General features: G+C 34.1%; 1 protein-coding gene across 4 annotated transcripts in view; it reads right to left on the reverse strand.

Moving 5' to 3' along the window:
* The window catches only part of ZFPM2 (zinc finger protein, FOG family member 2), a 314,505-nt gene that overhangs the window by 280,499 nt on the left and 6,520 nt on the right, over nucleotides 1-27,486 (reverse strand). The window contains exon 1 of one of the 4 annotated variants that reach the window (XM_074811777.1): nucleotides 15,818-15,875. The exons of the other annotated variants lie outside the window; for them this stretch is intronic. The gene's annotated coding sequence lies outside the window, so the exon portion shown is untranslated. Of the gene's footprint in view, nucleotides 1-15,817; nucleotides 15,876-27,486 lie in introns of those variants that run through there. 4 annotated transcript variants of the gene reach the window in all.

Raw genomic sequence — 27,486 nt, forward strand, 5'->3', positions numbered from 1 at the left:
ATATGGTGCCTCAAGGTTTCTGACAGTAATGAAAGATGCTACAGAAATAAAATAAATTCCTTTTAGCATTCATACTCAAAAGATCAAGAGCACTGCCGCTTTGAAATTAGATATTCAGCCCTCAGTATAACTCCTCTTTAGAATGTGTGTATATATACATGTGTGCATATGTTTACGTATGTCATGTTAATGTGCTTCAAACATGTATAACTCCCACAGGTCTAGAAGAGCTTTTATAACTTTTTCGATATCTATGGAGCAACAACGTGCCTTACTCTACTAGAATAAATAAATGACACTGCACTACAATGTCAATGAAGCAAAAATATTTTAGAGTATTAAAAGAATTACCATTTTACAAAATATTCTTAAATACTCATTTAAGAGATTATACCAGTTTTGTATAGTAATACTTTTTCTCATTTATGTTCAAATATTGTAGGTATAAACTCAAAAAGGTATATGTCATAAAGTAAAACTAAGAATTAAAATTTTAGCTTCTGTAATATTTTGTTAATTTTCAGAAAATATTCAATGGATCTTTTTATAAAAATTGTAAAAATTGTTGATTCTAGTTTAAATAGGTATGTTTGAAACAGGAATGTTTGTCTGATCCTGATGAAATTTGAAACTAAGTAATTAGGAAAATGTAAGTATGACAAATTGAGGTGAGAAAAAGACGTATAAACCAACCATCAAACCTATGAATCTTTTCTAATGAAAAGAAATGTTTACTATGTAGTATTAGGGATAAAAAAGTTGGCTGCAGCTTAATTTTTTTTTTTTTAGGTGCATTATGCAATCTATCATTTGTTGAAGCAAGCGAATTTCTATGACTGTAAGAATTTGCTCTGTGTTCTGATATGATTTGTTGTTTGATTTCTGGTAAGTACTGTAAAGGAGAGTAAGGTTAGCAAGTTATGATTTTTAAAAATTATAGGAAGTGTTACATGCAACCAGCACTTACTTATCCTTCTTTCTGTTCTTTCTAAAACCTAAAATATATGTTCAACTGTCATATAAAAGAATGATTCATATTACCTAATTTTAAACACCTATAAATCAGATGTCTAATCTAATCCACTTTATTTTAGATCATCCCATCTCTTCTTGGTCATCTACATTATCATGGCAGAAGTCAGTTCCCAGGAAGTGCCCACCACCATGACTGCCAAGGAAGGCTTAGACAACTAGCCAGTTGCTTACCTTTTAAATAGTTAGCACTAGGTAAGATGACCCACTTCCCCAAAATGCTTAAGTATGTTGGTTGTACAAGACAGCTCTTCAGTAGTAGTTATTGGATTGACACTCATTCAGCAGGAGACGTTATATATGCTTGATCCATTATAAGAGGTTTGAGAAAATGACCACAGCACATCCAAGTATACACCACACTCCATGGGAGCATGTCTTCCTTCCCTTGGATATAAATATTGCAGTAACTACAATAATAAATAAATTATTCTGAGTTATATTTTTAGCTGCAACTGAGTAATGAAATTTGAGAAGCAATAGCAACAGTTTGTAGACCAGGTGAAATGAACTGCAACTTCTCCAGACAATTGTCCTGTCTTTCCATTACATGATGGTGGATTTCCCTAAGCTACACGCGAAGTACTTCACTTTCCCAGAGAGCTTCTTTTCTACCCTTTTCTCATGTCATTTCCCCATTCTTCATACACATACAAAATTTTTCTGACTGCTTTTCTGCATTCATAAAAATTTCTAAAGCAAAGCAAGTCTAAGGTGTAATGGCTGAATATTACACAGAGATAACTATTACTATGAAATCTTTCCAGTCCCTCCTCGCCTTCTGGATTCTCACAGACTCACTAAATGTCTACTACACATCAAATCTGCACATTTCAAAATGCTTGAGATTAACTGTATTTGGTTTTGTGAAATATTATTTTTAGGATACCGTAACATTCTCAGACACACGGGCTTAAAATATTAACTACTTAATATTAGTTATTATAATAATATTATATCTAATATAAAGCCCCATACAACATTTCTTCTGAGACACTTTCCCCTGGCTACACCTTGGTTTTCTGCTTATAATTTAAGTACAAAAATTCCATAAGTATTTGTTATGCATCTTACTCCTTATTGCTATAAATCATTTATTAAATTGTCCTACTTATTGGCCTAGCTAATTCCTGCTTGTCTGAACTCCATTTGCACCCTTTCCTCCCTCCTCCCTAAAGTAGGTAAGTCATGCTTCCAGACAATTTTCATCATAATTTTAAAATACTGCAAATAGTATATTTAACAAAAGAATGAAAAGATTTTATGAGTAATAATTTCATTATTTTTTCCTCAGCATTGTCTTTCTGAAGGAGTTATTTTAATTACGTAAGAACACATGTGGCCCTCATAATGAAACACAGGAGAGGCAGATGCATCATCACAACCCTAAAACTACTAATCTAAAATTGATAGTGTGAGGAAAAGCAGTAGAAACATGAAAAATTGTACTTAACAGTAGTTGAGTTGACATTTATGTGAAAGAAGAATTGAAATAATATTTTGTTTTTTGATTTGATGGTGTTTTTGGAATTACAAGATTAGCAAACCAGTGAAGCTAAGCAAAATATTTTTTAAATGGGAAAGTTGCTCTGCATAGAAATTCATGCAACTATGCTATAGTCATAATGCTAAAATGTCATCTTGAAATGACATTTCAGTGGCACATCAATGAAATTTTAACATCTTTTAGAGAAAATTAAGAATATAAAATAGACTATCTTCAACTTCCTGGATTCAAACCAGGAAAATGTTATACAATTTTGTTTATATTTTCAAGTTATCATGTTTTCCCTGTCCATCAAAGCAAATCATATGAACTTCACTAATGAAGTGACTGGGAACACTTCAACCCAAATTATATTCACAGTATTAAAGGATCAGAATACATCTCAAATTATTAATCAAGACTATGACTGAATCCTCTATAGTGTTAAACTTCACTGATATTATCCAGTTACAAAATAGTAATCAAATGTAGCATGAATACATTACTATATTGCTAAACTAATATAACCAAGTTTTCTATACAAACACAGTAAGGCAATGGTAGTGTATTTATTAGTTTTTACAATCAAAGTCAGCTAGTATCACAAAGACTTAACAGTTTGGTTCTATCTAGTCCTACCTTTCTAAAGCAAATATTTAAAGAATATAATTTCTTACACTAATCTGAGTTCAAGCCTATATTCTTTACTCATGAGGAAAAAATCAGAGTATCTTTAAGAAAAGTGTCCACAGAAAGTTTACTTACATAAGTGTATACATAAGAAAAGAGGCTCTAAGGCATATAAGGTAAAAAATGTTGCAGCTGTATCTCATACAAAACTATCATTCAAGACGGATAGTATTCTGCCTTTTGCAATATTCGTATAAGCAATGAGCAACCAATATATCCACTACACTAATTACATATCACTACCTACCACTTAAAACAAAGCAGAACATGTTTTTTGAGTATCAGAGTGATTCTATCCCAAAACAGCTGTCTGGCAGAGTAGTGTTATTATCTCCTTATGCCAACACCAGCAGGCTGCATTCCCAAAAGAGGCTGCCCTACCCTTCTGCTTGCTCTTACAGTCATGCTGCCTTCCTTGTTGGATTAGCACAAGTATTTGTGTGGCCATCAGGTGAACTAGATAAAGAAATTGATTTGAATTAAAATTGAACCACAGGGGATGGGGGGAGAAGCTGGTTTTCACTTGGAACAGTTCCTTCCCCAGTTCACTCTATGGACACACAAACATTTGTGCCATATGTGAACAGCCGTAAGAACTGACAGCCAAAAGAAAGAGGTCATCACTGTCTTTCTCAGTAACACGGTTTAAAGCAACCCTTGAAGCAGGGTGCAAAACTGAAAGAATGAATGACCCTCTAAAATTATTTATTTCCCTTCCCATAGAGGAACCTAAATAATTAGCTAATCTTGGATCCCAAACAATTAGATAGCTAAAGACTTACACTGAGTGACCGTAAATCATGTATTTAACTGCATATGAAGTGACTCCTCTACGAACATGTGCATGTTCAAATGTATTTCCACAGTCCTCTAACCTTTTTAAAATGTGACTCATAAGACTATTCTCATTTTTCCATATGCCTTTTGATGGAAGGAAACATGCTTAGACATTTATAAAAAAACCACAAACATCCAAATTACAACAACAAATTACCTTCTCACTTCATTCTGCCTCTTAATGATGCTACCAAGAATTTTGTAGAGGGAAATTATAAGTTGTAATCATAAAAAGCTGTTAAAACTGAAGGAAAAAGATAGCTGAAATTGTTTGGATAGCTTATATTAAATGTTTCATAAAAACACATCTGCGTACAAACAGGGAGTTGTGCACTAGCACAGCCTAAAAAGAGAGCTGCTCCAAGCAAGACAGAATGTTAAATTCTCAAAAAGCTCAATTTGAGGGTGATTTCTGGGAAGTTGGTTGTATGTTCTTTACAGACAATATTAACTGCTCTTGACTTCATCAAAAACTGTATTTTTAATCACACCAAGGTCTATTTAGAAATGCACGGTGTTTAAATCCATAAGTACATAGAAAGCCCTTGTCTATCTATCTGCTAACTTAAAAGCAAATCTAGAACTTGAGATGCCTAGAAACTTTTAATTCAATAATTGCAATTCAGAATAATTCAGTGTATTTAGATACTGTAATTCTAGTATTCATTTATGGAAAAAAAATATAAAATACCTTTATTTTCAAAAGCTAAGTGTTTTAAGAGTATTACCTCATAACATATGGGTTGCATTTGTGGTCTTACAAAGTTAAAACTGGCTAGATCACCAGGCTTAAAGGGTTGCTATCAAATCCAACTGGAGTCCATCTCTTAAAGATATCCCTCAGGGGTCAATATGCTTAATGTTTTCATTAATGGTTTGAGGAAGTTTGAAATGGTATCAAACCGGTAGGAGCTGCTGAGACTGGAGGGCAAGGTTGCTACTCAGAGGAGACCTGGAGACGTGGGTTGTCAGAAACATGAAGTTCAATAAAGACAAATCCTAAATTCTGCATTTGGGACAGATTAATCTCATGCACCAGTACATGCTGGGGACCAATGAACTGAAAAAGAGCTTTGCTATAAAGGACCAGGCAGTCCTGATGAAGAAGGTGAGCATCAATAAGCAGTGTGCTCTTGCAGCAGCGAGTGCCAACTACATCCTTGGACAAAAGCAAGAGTCTAGACAGCAGGCTGAGGTGATTATTCCCCTCTATTCAGTAATAGCGAGACCACATCTTAAGTACTATGTCCAGTCTAGGGCTCTCCAGTACAAGACAGACAGACTGTTTTGGAGTGAGTCCGACAGAGGACCACAAGACCACCAAGGGGCTACAGCAAGGGAAGGTCAAGAGAGCTGGATGTCCAGTTTTAAGAAGAGTTCTTCCTGCTGTCTTCAAACACTTAATGGGAGGATACAGAGGAGGCAAAGCCATACTCCTCTTGGAGGTGTGCAAAGATAGGATAAGAGGCAGTGGAAACAAGACACAGCAGAGGAAATTTTGATTAAATATTAGCAAAAAAGAGTAGACAGAGATGGTAGTCAAACTGTAGAACTGGTTGCTAAAAGAGGTTGTGGAATCTCCATCCTTGAAGATATTTAAAAACTTGACTGGGAACCTGATCAAATGGGTTCTGGTTGGAGTAGGAGGTTGAACTAAATGATTTCTGGACGTCCCTTTCCACATAAAACATTCTATGTTTTTATTCGCAGTTCAAAACGCATTATGGAAAATAATCACCAACTTGGTTAGCTCTGAGTTAAACATTCAAAAAGAGTATACTTCAGACTTAATACAAGTATTCAGGTATTTTTGTTAACATCATGGCCCTGTTACATAAAGTCTCACATGTTCACTGAAGTAACTGGGCCTATGCCAGTATAAACTAACAAATAATTAGATCTCACACTTCAAAAAAGTATTAGACCTTCAGTTTTATATGCAAAATTTTTCACAGCACAGTCTGCCATCAGTTTAAAATTAAACAAGTCCTAATTGTGTAATTTTTTCCATTGTATGAGTCTGCTTTTCAAATTTGTCCTTTTAATCTAGAGCTAAATCTCCTTTCACTTCGTAAAATCTGCAAAGATAATGAGGAAGTATCTGGGAGAAACAGATACATCTTCCCTTCTTTAAAACTTAGCACTAACTCATTCCAGTATAGGTATTTGAGTGTTTAGACATTCATACAGCAAAAGAATTTATTTTATCTCCTTTTCATCAATTCTGAAGGCATAAGACAACTTTGCTAACATGCAAATTTAATGGCAAAGACACTTGGTTTCATCTTTACATTCAGACTTAAGGTTCTAATGGCATTATAACAAGAAAAGCTAGAGGAAAATACTATTAACATCCACAGAGCTGCTCATCTGCTTTGCTTTCTTTCACAACGGCAAGAAATGGAAGAAGCAAGATTAAAGCCCAGAGTATGGATATCATTTTAGAGCTATTCAAATACAGAGAAGCTAAATGATCATACCTCAGCTGTACACGCCTATTGCAACTCGTGTTTCACTTCCCAAATATACTGGGTTTAAAACAGAGCAGACTGCAGTTTTGATAACATCTGCTACAACAAATAACAAAAAAAAGAGTGTGAAGTCTGATGAATGTTTAAACAGAACATTTTTTATGGATCAGCTAAATCTTTTCTGCTTTTTAATTAAAAGTAAAGAAAATGGAACTTAATTATCCTGTAAAGATTAGCTTGTGGGCATCTTCCTGTAAATTACTTCTAATTGAAAGCAAATTGTCAAGTGACATTCAAAGTACTGTCCTTTAAAACACAGCTGTTCTATTGCTGATTTCAGTACATTACAGTGCTTTCTTGTTACAGTAAGGCATATTTGAATATTTTAACAATTTGACTGGTTTTGTATGGATTTTCATTTAGTATATCTTAATCACATTCCCTCCTCCAAAAATCAGAAGAAATATTAGCTACCTTATTGTACCAAATATCCTAAAGTAATTTCTCTTTGCCTTTCATTATAAAGCTTATCGGTTAACCACTGATTAGCACATGGCATGGGTAACCAACCAGTTCCAGCTGGTAGTCTGCTACCTAGCCTGCTCGCTAGATCATTCTTACTGCTGGGAGCCAATTTATTAGCAAAAACATTTTAAATATTTGAAGCAATTTCAAGTAGTTTTATTGTATCAACTACAAACCGACAGTTTATATTTCTTGTAGTTATTTATAGATTTATAAATGCTTGTGACAATATTTGATATAATTTTATAGTAGATCATTAATATTCAAATAGCCAGATAAAACTATCAAACATTAAGTTTATCAAACATATTCAATCGTTTTGATAAACCACTTAAATGTGACTTATCATTCCACTTGGAACTGCAACTTCAACCCAAAAACCTGTTACTGTCTTTTATTAAATCTTCCTTGAGATGGCACGATTTCATTTGGATGGATTAGATTTCAGCCTTCTCCTTGCACACATTCTCATCTACTCCAGAAAAGAGTAATTTTATCCTATAACCATAAACAAAGCCAAAAATAAACAGAGGTGAATTTCATATTTCTACAAAAATTACTGTAACGTTTGGCATTTCTAGTGTGATCGTCCCACTTTTACAAGCTTTACTGTCTCCAAGACTGAATTTACACACCTCTCTGTGGCAGTGAAAATAGATTCTTAAAACTTTGATATGAAAAGTGTAATGCTTTCAGAGCATTAGGCTTGAAAAGCATGTCTACAGCTGAACAGAAGTGGCTTAAGAAGTGTGTTTGGACACATCTGTTTTAGGTGGCAAGAAGTACTACTTGCATGTTAGAGCTGAGACAGTTGCACAGTTTGCTGGCACAAGGCTGATGGGTGAGCTTGAATCCCCAGATGTGGGAGAGGGTGAGCTGGAAGGGACTGCTCAGGGTATCGTTTGTTTTTTCTCAGAACCAGCTGCACATGCAGCCGAGCCATTTTTTAAGGAAATGGTGATATCACTGGGGACCTGCTGCTTATGAACCACTCACAATATTTCCCCTCCTCTTTTTATCTCTAGAATGTATGATATGTGCCTTGTGGCTCTTAGCCAAATTCAGACTCATGTGTGTGCTTCAAAGGATTAATGTTTGAAAGGTATTTATAAACATGCAATGTCATCACTGGATTTGGGAAAAATTACTAATTTCTCTTACTTTGGTATAGAGTTGTAAATATTACTCTAAAATAATGATAAGAAACATTTAAAAGCACAATTTTAATAAGATCTTAATTATATTTTAATTTAGTGTCTTTGGTATCCAGTATATATTTAAAAGCAGTGATTTTAAATCTCATCTGCAGATACTACTAGAAGAACATCCTGCATGATCAGCAGTTGGTGTCAGCCACAAGAACACAGCTAATGTCCTCACAATCATTGTGCATTGTAAGCACTGCAGTAGTCATCTAGTACAAGAAGATGAAAAAACATTGATTACTTGTTCTTTGAGGTTAAATTTCAAAATCTAAGATACGGCAAAATAGACTAGTAGTGGTTCTTGTCATGTTCGCTAAAGAACAGCGGAAATCAAAACCAATAAAGCTTTATGCAAGTAACAGATTTAATACCTTAGTGAAATTAGAACACTAGGAGAGTTCATTTTTGCCATGGTGTAGCTATTGAGGCTCTTTACTGCCTCTGATACCTTGAGAGAAACACATGTGCTACCAGGGTGTGCCTTAGCAACCTCATCAATACAGTCTATGGGCTATGCCAATAGACTTCTCCACAAGTTACGGTATCTACTAGAAGATATGCACAATACAGTACTGAAGCTGAGCCTAAAAAACATTTAAGATCATTACTCTCCTAAAAAAAATCCTGAGAAGATCACCTCAACTTAATACGCCCTTCTGACATTTCCACTCCAACATTTCATTTTTTTCCCCCCTCTTTCAATGGGATACCCAAAACGACACATCCAGTGCAGTGCACTGAAAGTGCTGATGGGGGAAGCAGAAGCTGAACTTTGTGACTACAACAATCTATCTTTTTTTTATGTTTTAATTTATAAATGTCTGGTTGGTTTCTGCGGAAGTGTTCTGTATATTCCTTTGGCAAGACAGCTAGGCATTACTTTTTTCCTGACATCAACCATGAAAAGCAGACAGGAGACCGATAATGCACATTAAAGGGACAGAGGTCCTCAAAAGTTTCACAGAGAGGCCCTCTAGGACCTAAGAGGAAATACCCCTTCTTAAGAGATGTTAAAACAAAAAGTAACAACAACAAAAAAAATCAAAACCCACAAAACACAAGCAAACAAAATCTACACACACCTCAATAAAGACCACCGTGCCTGCCACCAAATCACAGCTAATCTTGGCCAATAAGGAGATTTAGGAATTAAAAAAAAGTAATCTGACAAATCATTCAAACCTGAGGGAGGAGGGGAGGTATTAACAGAAGATTCCCAAAATATGTACCACCAATGGTCAAAAGTAGCACAGCAAACTTGTATAGAAATGGTGCCTGAGTAGCTGAATGTGTCCAATTAACACAGGATTCAGGCAGACACATTTTACCATTTGCATTTAAACTTTTCCTAAGGAGCATTCCATCACTTCTGCTTCACTGAAAAATGAAAATAAAAAATTTAAAATATCTGAAACAAAATTAAAACTTTAGACTGTAGACTCATTTGTCTGTAAGCCAATCATATCCACTTAGGAAAATTAATTTACTCTTTTCTTTGCTATTACATACCGAGCCAACAGCAAATCACACAGCAAAGCCAAATAAACATACTCTTTTCAGGAACCCTTATTCAATGCAGGAGTAAGGAACAGGTAAATCCCACAGATCTACTACACCTAGTATTGGCCCTTCCTTCTCACTGAAGATTACAAATTTATGGTTATTTCTTCCCTTTTCACAGGGGATTCTTTACTATGGATATAAATTCATCTATAAAAATATGAATAATTCTATTACTATTATTACAGTCATTATCATTCTTATTCATTACTTGAATTACAATGCTATTTTAGGAACATTAACAGGCTTACAAAATCATAAAAATACTTTTTTACTTTCAGTAAACGGAAACTGGGATTCTTTATGCTATTACACTATTTCCTGAATAGCACAGAGCTATGTCAATTACTGTGGAAAAGAAGACTATCATTAGACATGAACAGGTGACTGTTCTTGAACATATCATAGATCCCATAAGCCAAGCACCAAGCTCTGTCTTACAAGGTACAACAGAGTTTGCCAAGAGTTCTCCTGTCCGCTGCTCCCATTTTAGTGAAAGAAACGATCGAGGCCTTTGATCACTGCAGGAAGCAGCAGATTTTAAAAAGGCAGATTTTAAATGTTTTCCACAGTTCCTCCTATTCAGACATCAAAAACATATAAATCACGAGCAGAAACAACACAGAGCTTCCAAAATCTGAAGTATGTAATTTTTCAATAAAATCTACAAGTGTAGCAGTTTTCATAAACAAAAGGTAGGGACGAAAACCAAGAACTTTCCTATTTGGATTTGATCTTCCAGACAGTATTTTTGGTATATTAATCCTGCCTAAGACAGTAGCATAGCACTAAGGAATGTGCAAGCCTCAAATGCCTCTTTTCATTAAAGCCAGATCATCTAAATCACTGTCTCATATACAAAAATGCACTGATAAATAATTTCACATACAATTCTGCTTCTGAAAGAAAACAAAACCTACAAATTAGGGCTTGTCTGTTGCAACTTGGTATCCCCCATATGATTAAGATATCAGTGCTAACAAACAAAGTTATTCAAGGTTCTATCGTAGTGTAACAAGAAAGACAGGAAAAAATCTCCACACCCCACCCCCCCCCCCAATCATTCTCAAAATTCAGTAAGAAATACAAGATCCTAAAACTTTTTCTTAGTTTCTTCAGAGTAGCCTGTCTGGAATCCTCCTAATATTAATGGACTTCAATGCACATACACATACCCGCACACTGCTTCTGACACATCTAATTTCTGGATTTGAAAAATGCGGGATAAAACTGCTGATACACAAGGATGAACAGTTACTCACTCCTTATCCTAAGGGAGCTAATGAGAAGATGCTTCCCTTTGTGGCTTCATGCAAATAAGAATTTGAATATTTGAGCAAAATTTAATGTTAATTAGAATTATTAAATACATTCCAGTTTTACATATGCAAAAATCTGTAAACTCTATTTAGCCGAAATATCTGGCTCTTGTTCAATTTTTTTTGAACAACATAAAGTGGAAGTACATTTAAAACATATACGGGTGACATTTTTCCTCTGACTTTTATTCATGAGGTGGATACAGATAAAAGATTTCTTATATACATTATGATACTTAAGATTTCACTTCTATTTCAAAACTGAAGTCATGTCACCTGTGGTAACTAATTACTGGCTACATCCTGATATTTACATCATTACTAGGTGCCCAACACAATATAACAACATAGTACAAACTATTGATTTCTTTGGAAAGTTATCTTATTTGTTACAGAAGAAAACAAAAGCCCTCAAGTGAGATCTGCAGAGAATAAAAATGTATTGATATCAAGTAATTATTATAAATTAAATAGAATATAATTATTTTATTTCTACATATGGTTTTGGTTTGGTTTTTTAACACGATCCACAATAGCAGGATTGTCTCTATAAAAAGTTAGCTTAATTAATTTTAAGATAGCACTAAACAGAAATTTCAACTGGATGGGTAGACATAATCTGAAATTCAGATTATCCTTCACAAACTCTTTCCTTCTATAGAACTCTGTAATATGCCCTTACAAGAGATTTGTACCCAACAAGTTCTTACAGGCATTTTCACATCCACTCCTACACTGTAGACAAAAGGCGTAACAGGTTGTAGTATGGCAAACTATATGCTAATTCTCAGACTTGAGGCTGAAACAGAATCAGAACTAGAATATCCTCCATATGGACTGTGGGGGATCCTACTCTAACTTCCACGAATTTCCAAAGAGAAAATATTTGTTTTCAGTGTTCCTATACGGAACATATCTTTTAGTTACAAAGTAAAAATAACAATTTAGCAACACAAAAAATTGTGATCAGAATTCCCCAGTGTCAGTTTCCAGATACATACATGTAACGCACGGGGAAATTACTGAGCATTTGGGCACATTAAAAAGAAAATTAAGAAAAAAAATGAAGAATTTGGGTTATACCTGCTTCCAGAGCTGTTATTAATTGCAAGTTTGTATTATCATAATACCTTCATTATAGACCAATGTCTACTTCCTTAAAGAAAATATTGTGTATGCTATCAAGTTTAAACATGTTATGTATGTTCCATTCTCTTAACATGAGGTAGTTTTTTGCTACATAAACCACTATTTATACAGATATTCCCCATACTTTTACCCACACAGCCAGGCTGCCTTAAGAATATTCTTTTCAAATATTCAAGTTTTCACATGATTCACCTCTCAGACTCGACTATGACTGATGGGCTATGTGAAGAAAGAGATGCATACAGCAGTCAAAGAACCATGAGGGAATCCTTCCCCTCTTGGAAGAAGGGTTTACATTCAGAGATGAAATTTGTATGTGTTCTTTCGAGCAATGCAAAAGTACTTAGTTTTTGTCACAGTCTCAAAGCACAAGAATAGCAAAGCATATAACTCACACAAAAACACTCTGTGTGTGTGTATATATAAACACAATGTAACAATTATAAAATATTTTTTCCAGAGTACGCAAACATCATAAATTCTGATTTTTTAAGGACTGCATATGCCTGCTTCCCATCTCATTTAACCTTCTTTCAAAATTACATTCTTTAAGTAATTTTGATCTGTAATATCAAGAAATAACTTCCTTTTGGAAAGATTTTAGGCAAAGAGAACCATGACAAAAATTGCATTTAGTTTATATGCTTTTTTCTCATATGAATCTGGAAAAAGATCTTCAGTTTTTATAATTATTTCTATTTTTTCTTCTAACAAAAGAACTTGCTATATTAAACTAGGTTCTTATATAGTATCTGTCATATAACAATTTAAATGTACTCCCAATATTTAAGCAGATAACAACTGCTATCACAAACATTGCTTGCTATTGTCCTAAGTAATCACGTAAAATAGCATGCAACTGACTTCTCAGAAGTCTGAGTTCTATTAAGCTTTCTCTCTGTTCATGAGCACAGTGATTGACAGTTTAAGTAGGACATTTTGATATATGAGGACAGTCTTGAAAGACAAAAAAGTATCCCTGAGTAATTACACAAACATTCAATAACTCCAAATTAACATATAATAACAGTCATCCTTCTAGATAAGTGGGAATATACATGATGGAAAAAAGTTCAAAATTGGTATCTGTACCTTGAAAGTATGAAGTAAGTGCTTGTAGCAGAGGGATCACCTTTAGAAAGAATAAAAATAAAAGGATAGCTTGCATTCAACATCTCAGCATGTTGTTCTGGGTTCCAGATATTTTAAAAAAAACACAATACTCACATAAAAAACAAACAAACAAAAAAACCCAACAACAAACCATATGCACTTCAGAGTTCAACACTGATCTGACTACTAGTCTGATTTTTGGGCGCCTGTTTGCAGATGCGGTAGAGTTATCAATCCGAACAGACACACAATCCGGGTCCAATGTCACTTCTCCTCATTATGTTAATAGTTAATACATGCAAATGAAAACACTCTAGCAATTTGATTTCTTTGAAGATAGTTTGCATATTGTCTTAGCCATAATGACTGTACACTTCTCTCAGCCTCGATTTATGCAAGGGTAGTTTAGTTCATTTTTATCAGCTCAAGTTCATTTTGGCTGCTACTGGAATGTATGTGTGTGTTTCTTTTTTACCTTTCACCTAATTACCATTCAGGTATCATAAGCAGATTTTTCATGCTATTGGTGTTTTTCTTAATTAAGAAACAAATGAATTCTCCCTAGCAAAAAAGATGGAACAACAGAATAAGATGCCAGAGGCTGATGTTCTGCTTCTTAATTGAAGCTGCTTCATTGTTAGGTGTCTGTTATGAGGGGGAAGAAGTATCATGATTTTATTGTGAATAGTATAAAAATAAAAGCATAAATAGTACTTTTAATATTACGAATCAGTACAGAAATATTAGCTTTACTAGCGTAACTCAACTAAAATGTTCTCCCTTCCTTCAGGAGAGTAAGTTAAGTATAAATTATTCTTCACATTTGGAAAGCCCCAGGTTCTAATCCCAGCCCAGAGTGAATCCTTTCTTTTTCCTTTGTCTATTATCTGCACCCTGCTTGTGTGCTCATGTTGTTCAATTAAGGACGTACCTGAATTTACCAGAGAGGAATTTTCTTTCTTTTCCCTCATCCTTTCAGCAAAATAAGTGTCTCTTGCTCTCTCTCACTCCTTCACCTCCCCCCGTGACACACACACACACACCCCCGGCCTGTTTCTAAATTGTGCTTTTCTGCTTCCTTTAAATGCTAAGTTTTCCCAAGCAATCAAAACACCACCACCACTAGCACTTGCAGGAAATTCATGACAGTATGCTAGTCAGGACAATATTCCTCTCGTAATTTAACAAGAAATTTAGAACTTCTAAGGATCAAGGCCTCATAGGAAGATCGCATTCTTCTTTTAACACACAGCCCATATATTAAGGCTCACAAACTCCCTAAACTGCATGGCACATGCCACAGGAATAAATTGGGGTTTGAACACATAGGCTGAGAACACTTGTTCCTAGAGTTTGGAACTGTAACACAAGGTCAAACATCAGCCTTAATCACAACAGCTTAAAGGCAAAGACTACCACAGACATCTTATTTGTAATGATTATATATTAATTGTTTGTAAAAACTGGACAGCAAATACCTGACAAGACTTCTGTGAATTTGAGATTAAATCCTACCACTCCTTGTAGACACATAACCTCTATCTGTTTCCACAGGAATTATAAGAATGTAAGAGCTACAAAATCAGTATCTCCCCACACCCATAAGAAATTTACTCACTTTTCCATTCAGACACTTTTTTGTTACGTAAAAGGGAATGCCACAAAAAGGAGAGAAAAAAAAATATTTTTTTAGTACAGTATTAACCATAGATCAATTTTGAGATAATCCGTATCAGACTGAAGCAAAGCACTGCATATTGTCTTGAAGAAATACAAATAGGTCTGTTCCCAACAGAAATCGATCTTCTACAGAAAATCTTTCTGTATTTTCTCTATCTGCTTTTATGCATGGTTTTGGACGCACAAAATGTCGATTTTATTTTCTGTTTAATCAATACTATCATACAATGGGTTTCATCAATATTAATACTAAATTGATGTACCTGTTGATGTAAAGTATGTGTCATAAGGCAATGATAGATGTATTTTGAAATGGAAACTATGGAAATGTGTGAGGACTTTTTTCCTCCCACTTCCTTCCTTTGAACATTTGCTGGAGGTTGTTTTTTTTTCTCTCAGCCAGAGAAAGCTAGATCCAACACATGAAGTAATTTAACAGTATGCTGCTTCTATTTATAAGCCTTTGCTTTTTCAAAGAAAAATACTATAATTTCAGATTTTTTTCTTCTTAAAATATACAAAGATGCCAAACATCATGAAGAAATTGAAGATTCATTTTTATTCATTTTTTTTACTCATTTTATATATGCAATTCCTTAAGCTTAGCTGTTCTTGTTTTACACCATTTTCAGTAAGAACATCAAGCCTCGTGTCAGTAGTTTAATTTCACATAGAGCTATAATCACCACTCACCCCCCCTCCAAAAAAAAAAAAGCTCTGCTGGTAGTCTCCATACAGTAAACAACAAACCTTAGCTCTTCACGGACTCCCTCTTTCTGCCTCTCTGCTGCAGTCTGAACTTCGTTTTTCCTCTCAATCAGTCTCTGACCTCCTCACATGGTGTCCCTGCCAAATTCTTGGCATTGGAAGTGAGGGGGAAGAGGCCATACCATAAGCGTGTTGATAATGAGGAGATAGAAATAGAAAACCAGCTGGATTGTCCTAATAAAGTATGTCTGGGATTCAGAGACACAACAACTCCCTGTTCAGGTCACTATTCAGCATTTTAACCCTTCGCATGCCAGTTTGACCTTTCACTGATCTCCATTAAATTATTAAATTAACATTTAATATGAAATTGTACTTGAAAAATTCACTTTGATTTCAATGAAACCTATGACCTGCTTCTGTCTAACTGTATTTTAATTATGTCATTTTCGCCTGAGACATGCAAGTCAGTCCTGAAAGATTTTTGCTCATTGTTTTTCTCCTTTTCTATTATCTTAAAAATGCCAATACTGTCATATTTGATTTTTGTTCTTTTGCTGAAGTATGTTTTGGCTGACTGATGCAGTTTAAGAGCTTTCTAAATCTCTAAGTTATTACTTTCTCTTTACATCAGTTATTAAGCACTGGAAATAAAACCGATGCTAATACACACAAAAAAACCAGCCACCCTTAATTTACCTACATTGGTGACCCTTTATTGCTAAGAAATCCCTATTAAAGCTGATTTGAATCAATCTTTTAGAGTATCACACTCCAGGAGTTCCCCACGAAGCTCTCATATTCATTTACAGCAGTGATAAGACCTTCATCTCTAGTAACAAGTAAAATCAAGAAGGGAGGAAAATAAACTTTGTGAGTTTGTTTTTGCTTTAGTCACACTTCACATCTTTTTCACAGAGCATTATCAAGCAAAAAGGGCACAACCCCAATGCTTGAAAGTCATAAACAGGGTGGACAAAACACCTTTTGTTACTAAGCTTATTTTCTCTTGTTATTCATTCTCCAATGACTGGTTGCATAGTCACTGCAAAGGTAGGATGCCAGATATAACACAACCATGAAGGACAGTCCTCGATTTCTTGAAAATTTGCCATTGATTCCAATATGGTGCAACTTCAGCAACCTTTCTGAAAAATTTTAGTTACTCATTTAGAAAAGTATTCTGAAACTGCTTACAGAAATTGCGAATCAAAAGTTGTAATTTCTCAGCTGTTAGGAGACAGCAGTACTATATCTGATGATGCATTTTTTACAAAACAACACAAACCAAACCATACTTGAAAAATGGCTGACACCACTAATGCACTGTAGGGGGATTGGTTTTCACTCTAGAAATATTCTTCAAAAAAGGAAGATAACTAACTTGCATATAATAAAACAAATTTAGGTCTTAACACATTAATGAAGAAGAGCTAATAAAGCACTGGCATTCAATTGTTAGAAAAGTATTTCCTCTAAGGTAATACATATAAATACATAACAATAGTTATATTTCCAATCCCTCAGTCACAGACAGCAGAATACTGAGATCAACTTTTTCTGTCCATTTCTATTTATTGGCAATTTTAAAAAGTGCTTTGGAGGTCAAGTGGGATGACCAAGAAGAAGTATGTTTTCCCAAATTTACCACTCCCAGATTTACACCATTTACCCAAACAATAATCACTAACTTCTTCCCATGTGCCAGGTGCAACAAGTGTGTATAAGGTTTAGCCTAATTACTCCATATAGTGAATCAAGGAAGGGCCATGTGGCGCTACTTTTACATAATTTCTGTTAACTCAGCAAACTATTGGCCTTTGGAGTCCCTTTAGCTGTACAGGCAGACCAGTTACGTATATTTGAGATCTATTTATTTCTCATATATATTTATGAGAATGTTAATGTCAAAGACCTGGCAATCTCTTCTTGGGCCTCACTTTCCTTTATTAGAATGATGTGATCAAGGCAACAGATTCCGTCTTCCTTTTTTATTAGGAGGTATTTCTACAACTAGCAAACATTACTGTAGAGATGAGTAAGGTTAAAAGTACTCCAAAAACTGTACTACATCAGGTAGAACAGGTCTCAAAGGCCCTGGGGTTTATTCCAGGCTCTACCAGTACCTGCCTGATAAGTATTTTCATATTTCATACTATTTCATATGAAATGCAGAACATTTAACACAGACTCACCTGATGTTCCTCTAACAAGATGCCTAATACTTGAGCACCAAAATACAGACCTCAGACGTGCCTACAACACTTAACACTTCACATACAACTGCAATCACATAATTCAAGTATCAAAATATATTTGAATTTAAAATCTATCAAAGCTATCAAAAATTATGACTTACAGAGTTTCAGTGTTCCTGTATATAGTACAAACAAATTCTATGCTCTTTTCTCCCAAAAGAAGAAAGAAAAGGAAGGGAAAAAAAAGGTATTGCAAAGCCTTAAATTCCCTGGGTTCGGTTATTTCCTTCTCTCTGCTCTTGAATGAACAAACAGTGCTTCCTTCTTCTTAATACTTCCCTTCTAAGAAGAGATCAAATTCCCACCAATTTTTTGAGCCTTTTCTCATGTTTAACAGCATTCAAGTTATCCTTCACAAAAACTGAAATGTAATGTAAATAAGCAAGAATACAACCGCAAATATTCAACATCTTACATGAGAACAACTTTGAATGTAAAAGCTAAAGCACAAAAACCAGGACTTTTTGTGAAAAACTTAAAAACAGTGAAAGAAATGCAAATGACCACATATGGGCAAAATATTGTTTTAGGAATAATTCAATCAGAACTAAACAAAGTGTTGTGTGATAGCTCGGTTCGCATAAATAAAATGTATTTTCACTGAATCTTCTATTTTTCAAAAACTTGAGAACAAACATCATCACTCACTTCCATGCAAAACTTTCTACCCCTGCCAATTTTATTTTATCTCTCTGTCCATTCCTTATAAAGGTAATTTACAGAAATTCAAAATCCTTTATTTATAATCTTGTTTTTTTAATCACTTCTATTAGCAAAATGATTCATGATTTTTATACATGCAGTCCAGTTTTCCATAATACACATGCTTTCTTTGAAATATACTGTTATACATTCTGGTATATTATAAATCAGAGCTATATAAAGCAATTAGGCATACATTGAAGATGCATCATCCTTAAGGCGCAAAAAAATGGTCACCAGACTTGGCACTGGCCTTTGTTTTTTGTTGGTTTTTTTAAGAACGATTTGTCTGGGCATAATAGTCTGTATAAAAATGACTGGCATCTTAAAATCACTCAGTGTAAAACATCTGATATGTATGAAAGAGGAACTGGTTTTGGCAAAGCAGTTCAAAATTTCAAAACTTCAGATAACAACCTAGGAGAGAGAAACTGTACGATTGTGCCTGTAACAGTGTAACATTAAAATCTAAGACACAGAACCTATTTCCAAGACAAAACTCCACACCATTAGCAGCAGCTTAATAAAACAGGCACAGCATACTCTTCAAGTTCAGAGGTTTCATTGTAGCTCCCCCTATTTATGATCTTGCTATAAAGTAAGATTTTAATCTGAAATGAAGTATTTCTGCAGGTCTTTTGGAAGACAGAAAGGAAAATCTTCTAAGAGCTATACTTGGCTATTTTAACACGCATTAAAGTCCAAGGTATATAACACATTTACATTAAACACACGTGGAAATTTCCAGTAAAAGGAGGATAACGGTATAGCCTAATGACAGAAATGGGCATGAAAGAATCTGGATGCTACTACTGATAGCACTAGTCAGGGCATATTATTAACTGATTTCAGCAAAAGCTGTAGGTGTTGAGAATCTTAATACCAGGCATCAGCATCTAATGCAAAAAACCCCAAAACAAACCAAAAAAACCTATGGATTGAAAAGTATGAACCACAGTAGGAAACCTAAAACTTAAGCTTTCATTTTTCCGTTACTGAAATGGAGGTAATAATTCCAGAGTTTGTGTGTTTCCTGCGGTCTGTTTAAGATACAGCATACAAGATTACTTGAAGAATTCAAAAATAATTACTTCATAATTTCAAGCTATTTGCTTATGAATAATATCTTTACCTGTAGCATTTTTTCTTCAAACAAAATAAGTGTATATTAAATTGCTGCTATACATCATTACAAGCCTCAATTCATATTAATTCTCACATATATTGAGATATTTAAATAAACATGAGTGTATATATGTAAGTATAATTTTAATGGATTTGTAAAAGAGATATTGTTAGAAATAGTTCTCAAGTTCAAATTAGTAGGCAAAACACTTCCATACATGCAGACACACAAAACTTCCTATTTAATTTGTGACTATTTAATTGTAGAGATTTTTTCTTTCTGACATGACCTGTTATAAAGATGGTTATTCAAATAATTTCTTGCAAATATGAACTGCCATTAAAGAATCATGTATTAGTTTAGTTTTCGGTTCACCACAGATAATAATAGTGAAGCCTCTAAAAAGATGCCAAATAATACCATCTGCATCTTGGTACTTTTAGAAACAGGAACATCTGTCCACTAAGAAATGGATAAAGACTAGCAAACTGATTTTGAAGCATTTTAAAATGTTTTTCTTACATCAAATCAATATTTTAGTAATAAATGTGATTAGTCATCACCATTTTTTCATGGTTTTTAACATCCCTGCAAATAAAATCCATATCACTGCACAACTCAGCATTCCAGTAAATAGCATTCTGCAAGAATGTGGGGCTAGATTAACATAAAACTGTACCAATTTAAACATAAAATACAAGCCAAAACTGCAATTATTTTCCTGATGGCATCACATGAATGCATATTCTCAAAAGGTTTTTCCATGAATACAAAAGTGGGGTTTCAGTTTCAAAGACGAGGACACTAGTGCAAACTAGGTGTGATTCTTCTCTTACACTGGTACTGCATGGTGTAATGCGTACCTATATACCACAAATGACTCTCATGACTTGAAACAATTTAAGCATAGCAAGACTAAAACTCAAAATGTTTTTTTCTCATTTGTTCTATAATGCAAATGCCATACCTTTGAAAACAATGGTTCGACTGACAATCGATTTTGAAAAACAAATTTAGCAAGAACTTGGTGGCATAAGAATTCCATACCTGAATTTCACCTTCTTTCATGGAAGTGAAAACTTCTGAACCAACAAAGAACGCCAAAATGACTGTCAGACTAATGAAACCAGTCATAACATCCCCAAAGCACACACCCTCTTAAATGAGATTTCCTAAACTGCAGGACTAATCATAAAATTACACAGTCTAGCTGGTCTAAGTAGCTGATGGTTACTCTCCATTTATAAGAATTGCTGATCTTGATTATATTGGCTACATGAGGGTTTCTTCCCCTTTTTGATTCACCAACCCGATTTTCTTCTTTGTATAACTAAATGGCTCTCAGTTGTATAATCTATAGGGGTAAAACTCCTAAACGGGTAATAAAGCAGGCTACCGTTCCTGGTCAGACACAAGTATCACATTTTGAGGAAAAGTCTAATAAAGCTCTCTTCATTTTTGTTAGGCATAAAATTACATTTGGAAAAACTTCAGTACAAGACATTCAAAAAAGAACTTATTCTGTGATGTAACATGTTTGTCAAAGAAACACACCTGAAAATCTGAACCCTATCTATCTGCAATTTATAAATGGGCTTTTACAGTTTATTTCAGACCACCTGTAGCAATGCTGTGAGAGCTCAGCATAACAATGTATGAAAACCCAACAAAACTCTGATGCTCAACGGATGCACCATGATATTAATAAAAATGGAAGAAGCTCTTAAACACTTCCACAGTCTTGCCTTAAATCTGCATTCATAAACACTTCTCTAAGACTTGATTTATGTGTTTTAAAACATGTTTTTAACATACACTCAAGAGGCTTACAAAATAACCAGGATAAAACTGTGTATTTCTTGAATAAGGCCTTTTTTATTATTATTTCTTAAATTAAACAGGTCTCCATATATTAGACAGTAGGAAAACAATCCTTCTTGAAGTATAACTAATCACTGTTCAAATGACCACCAGTTCACCTACACTGATCACTTATTACTGGGAGCACTCCAGGTTACACTACAGGTTCTTTCATACTGCATTCCAGCTATACTATCAGCAATACAGCACCTTGCAGAATTCATCTTACTGATATTAAGCCAGAAGCATTAGCTGAGACCCAACTGTCCTTTGGAGATGTGACCCTTAAAACTCAGAGAAAAGCGATACATTATAAAGGATTTTGAGAGAGTATCAAACTGTCCAAAAATCTAAATTCAAATCCAAGCTGTCCAAATTCCAATTCTGTGGCAGTTGTACACATTTTCATGGCTGCATTGAAAATCTTTTTCATTTAAAAGCTATTATGTCTTGGTTTTCATTTACACATTTTTTTTCCCCTTCTGTGACTATTACACAGAGAGTGCTAATTGTAAATGTGCTCTGAAAAAAAACCTCACAGAAAACCCCATAAACACTCAGCTGTTCACAGTATAGTCACAGATTGATAAATAATCTCTGGTTCACAAAAATACCCTTCACATAAATTTATTTTAATGATACTTAAGTATACCATGCTAATTGCTCTTAATCTAGTGAAAAACACATACTTCTGTATATGAGGTACAGTGTGCTTTCCTGTACATAATGGATCACAGAATAACAATATTTCACAAGCTGAAATTAATTTATCCACGGTGTTTCATTACAGTCCCTCAATACATACGTTACAAAAATCTCATTGCAGCTACAGTGACAAATTTACTGTGGAAACCATTTTTTAAAATCAGAATGTTTATAAATCATGTAATGCTTTAAATTATGATGTTTTAAGTAAATACAGAAATGAAATAGCAAAAAATGGTTATTTCTGTAATTCACTTGTCCAACAGGTATAGTTCCTCTGTTTTCATTCCCTTCTCTCACAACTTACAGCCTTATTTTTGTATTAATACTGACCCGATTATTTGGTCTTTCAATGGACCATGAAAAGTTAAGTCTTGTAGCTAAAGAAAAACATAATCCAATACCCCACCTTGTGGGAACCCAGCACTGCCTGACACTGTACAGAAACTGACCTTTTTGTCCTTCAGACTTGCCTACCAGGCCCCATCTTCTATCGCAAAAGCCAAATCATCTGATCCCAAACTAACTGTCAACTGCTTGTGATGGTGGGGAAGCCAGACATCAATCAATCAGTTTTTATCAGAGCCACTCTTCGTTTTTCTGTTGTGCTCATCTTATCATCTGACCCAGTTGTAGCCCTGACTTCAGAAGCTTAAGTAACTTGATGACAAAATATGCATCTGTTTGTCCAAGATGCACATTGTTAAGGAGTGCACTTGTATTTTTAGCAACTAGCTAATATTTTTTCCAGAGAAACTGTCAAACATTTGAGATTCTTCTCAGTTCTTAAGTTTTTTAGTGTTCACTGAAATACCATGAGCATTTTTGGAACAACTATCAAGCAAGTTTTGTTTTTTAAAAAAACAGAAATATATATGCATTTTCATTAAAAAATTAGGCAGTTTCCTTAAAAACTGAAATTATTTGCAAGCCAATGGTCTCTCAGATATACTACATCCTACCCGCATACACAGTGCCATTCAATTGTACTCCAACATTGTTTGTATGAATATGGATTACTGACACATTAAAACTGCCCAAAACAACAGTACTTCTATGGACATAGATTTTCTCTTCTGCATCCTACAAAACTAGAGCATTTTGTCTACATCCATTCTGAAATGGACAAAGTACAATTAGCAGATACAATATTCAAATACCAATCTAATTGAAAGCTTTCAAAAATTATCTGTTACTGCTTCCAAAAGTCTTTTCATACATGTTTATTAACTGAAGACTGTAATATTACAAGGTAGGGGGGAGTGGGGGCAGTTTTTTTAAAAAACTACTGCAACTTCAGCTTTAATAATTTTACCATTGTCTTCGCTCATTTCACAACTGTGTCATAGTTCCATACATCAGTTACAGATGGTTCATTTTCTTTGCATAAAGCTGCATAAAATGTATTATGAAAGACCTTACTGTACTTCTTCAAAACTTTTCAGAGAAAGAATCTTTATTGCCATCTAATATGAAGCCTGAATTTGAAAGCGAAAAGACAAAACCTAAGGAGGTATAGAATAAATGCATAATTTCAGGTAGATCTGACAATGTATTTGCAAATTTTTTTTCATATTTTATAAACATTAACCTTCACACCTGATAATAGAAATATAATCAAGTACTAAATAGCAGGGTTCTAATGACAATCCCAGTTACAGGAGTAAAACACGGCACTTCCTTTGAGGCTTGTGCTGCAACTACAAAAGTAAAAATAGTATCACCCTCTACAGAATTTCTTCTTGGCCTAAATGAACACCTCCATGTACCATCAGAAAAAGTATTTTCAAGATTATTCCATTTCAGCAGAGAAAATCTTTACAATAGACACACGAAAAGAATTCTCTCACCATATTTGGGTCTATGAGGAATTTCTTATTTTACAGCACAATTCATTCTATTCTCATTAAAAATCACTTTTCAATAATGATTGCGAGTGTGTTTAAGAAGTAATTACATTTTTCTATATCATTTTTGCCACAAAAATATGTAGACTTTTACTTCTCATAGATAATACGAAAAGGAACATGTATGGCACAAGGGGCAAAACCAGAACCATGGAATTCCTTTTAACATAATGAAAACACTTCATTTAAACCTAGTCCCTATTCTGCTCTACATTCTATTTTTACATACACCAAACCATTACATACCATTTGTGGTTGTGTGTATTTTTAAACTCCTATCCTATAAACATTTGCACATTCATTTTAACTATTATCATCAACAGGACTGTTTCTATGAATGAAGTTAAAGAGTGTGTTCCTTAAGTTTCTCATACAGTATTTTTATACCTTCCAAAAAGGGTTAGACAGATAGGAAACATAGTAACATGGAAAATGTTGTAGTATTTTACTGCAGTTGGTATTAATACTTTATTATTTGGAAAGGAAAAATGGAAAAGTGTCTGAATTCAAGAAGATTTTTACTGTCCTCTGTTATACTGAATCTAAGGTAAAAAGATCGAGTACAGTAAAAACGGCATGTGACATACAGTTATATCAGCTAATCAAAGACTGAAGCTTCACGTCTAGTTGTCTGGAAGAATAAAGCAACATCACTCTAAATCATCTATGTGAGTGCAGAGTAATGTATGAGAAGAGTTTATAAACAGATGTCTGAGTAGCTCACTAACTGCTAAAGCATTGTTATTTTTGATAGTCTGTTACCACTTTGTAAATCTACTGCAATTGAACAAACCTTGATTATAAAAGTTCTATAAAATGACACAGTAGTACTCAAAAAATAAGGTTAAAGGTCACACTCTAGCTTTATTTACACACTTGCAGTTAAGAAATTGCATGAATATAAATACAGATCAAATAGGTGAATAAGCCTTGCACCAAATTAGCTCTATAAAAATAAAAGATTTCTGAGGATTACTAATAAAAACACCATCTCACTTCCTAAACATTTTAAAATCCTAGCTAATTCATCAAAATATTAAAAAAAATAGCATTTACAAAGGTTGACAATGTTACGTAACACTCTTCTTCAACACAGGAAATATGGGACGTATGAAAAATAGAAGATAAATGGAAAATAACCAGGCTAATATTTGTTCAACATCTGTAATAGGAAGACAGGAACATTTTTTGCTTATTACAGTATTTTTAACTATTTTCATGATCATGATTACACAAACAATAGAGACGCTATTAAAATATAACTGAAGATTGTATATGTTTATATCAAACTAAATCCCTTTTTCTTTTTTAAAAAAGAAAAATCTACTGTGACAACCGCCTGCATCTGCTACCAACTCATGATGGCATTACCCTTTCAAAGCATTAGATAAAACTGAATAATCAATGAGAAATGTCAATACCGAGAAGTGATTCCTTCTGCAGTGTAAGCTTTATGCAAGTGCTTGGGTTTTGTTTGGTTGAGGATTTTGGTTTTGTTTTTTTTTTTACAAGGACTCTTCTTCAATATTGCAAATGTACTGAACTCCTCTTATTACATTTGGGATTTCCTAAACCAATATTTATCTGCATCAGTAAGACACACAGACTTTCTGTTACTTCACACCCTAGGAATGAAAAAAACCTGCTATCTAACCAATGACTAGGAGGCAAGCATACTGATACTCTTAATCTATGTCTCAAATACAGCATGTCCTAAAAACTATCAAACAAATAAATACACACATACATTTACAAACAACTGGATAAAGAAAGTGCACTTGTTTCTCAAAGGAAAACTTGCGCTTGTAATCGTTAAGTCTTTAAAGCTCTCAGAACAAGATTACACCATGCTATGACTATATATACTAAGAAGTCTCAGGTGCATTGTCTAAGATGAGGACTTCTAAGAAGCACTTAAGAATATAGAAAAAGGGAGCTGTGACATGATAGAACAGTATTATCAATATTTTATTACCACAAGCTCATGAGATAATTTTATCAACTTATAAAACTCAAAAATAACTGTAACCAGACTGTAGCGTTCAGATTTTCCATGATGTCTATTTGCCATTAATTCAGGAGTGAATGGAACACTGATATTATTTCTCTAGACTTCTCAGACACTTTTTTGAAAAACCTCTTAAGGAAGAATGAATAATAAAATACATTCCTTCTACAGATTCTTATTCCAGGTTTCTGCACTAATTCTATACTTATCTTTAACTAACTGGAAAAAATTCTAACCATTGCATGGGAGAAGTAATATTACTGCATAAATGATACAGAATTTCCATACTTTCAGTTTAAAACCCATTTGTCCAATGCACAAATTACTAAACTGTAAATAATCCTGCCTACACAATTCTCCTCTACCATTGTGTCATCTCAAAAAGACAACCCGACAATAATGGTAATGACACCCTCTCAGGCAAGCCTGTGGGCATTAATATTTAAATCTTACCTATCCCTTGTGATTGGAATTCAGCCTCTATTCACAAACAAAAACTAAATCAATGTTCTTAGAGTTCAAACTAGATCCCTAAACAGTTTGCCACTCTCCATGCACAGATAAGATAAACTTTCTTTGACCCAAGAGATGAAGTTGCCATGACGATCAGAGAGTCCACTTTCTATATTGATATTTTGCTGATGTAACAACAAATAGAACCAGATCCTAGCGCTGATAATGGTGATTAATTAATACTAATATTGATCCCTACAAGCAAGAGACAAGGCTATTAACTTGAAGCCTGAAAAGTCAATTGTTACCTGTGGCAGAGATACTAGCAGCTGATTTTGAAACATAGTAAACAAATGTGCTATCTTTATGCTAATATCTTTAAAGGGGTACATCCCTTTCTCAAGCACAGTAATTTTTCACAATTCAAACCCATTATTTTAATTAAATCTTTTCATCTGCATCCAAAGAGGAGAAATGAACTTCAAGATTTCCAATAGAAGCTATGCAAAATGCTACAAACTGAATACCTGTAACACGAACTACTAAAAGCACACTTGAACGACACAGTGCAAAGAAAGCTTAAGCAGACTTTTTTTAAGAATACATAATATACAAGTCGTAGGATTTTGAATTAAAATTGCGAATGTACATTTATCTAGTAGGAAGCCTATTTGGTCCCTCATTTGAATAGA

This window comes from Strix aluco, chromosome 1, assembly GCF_031877795.1.
Source record: "Strix aluco isolate bStrAlu1 chromosome 1, bStrAlu1.hap1, whole genome shotgun sequence".
Taxonomy (NCBI): Eukaryota; Metazoa; Chordata; class Aves; order Strigiformes; family Strigidae; genus Strix; species Strix aluco.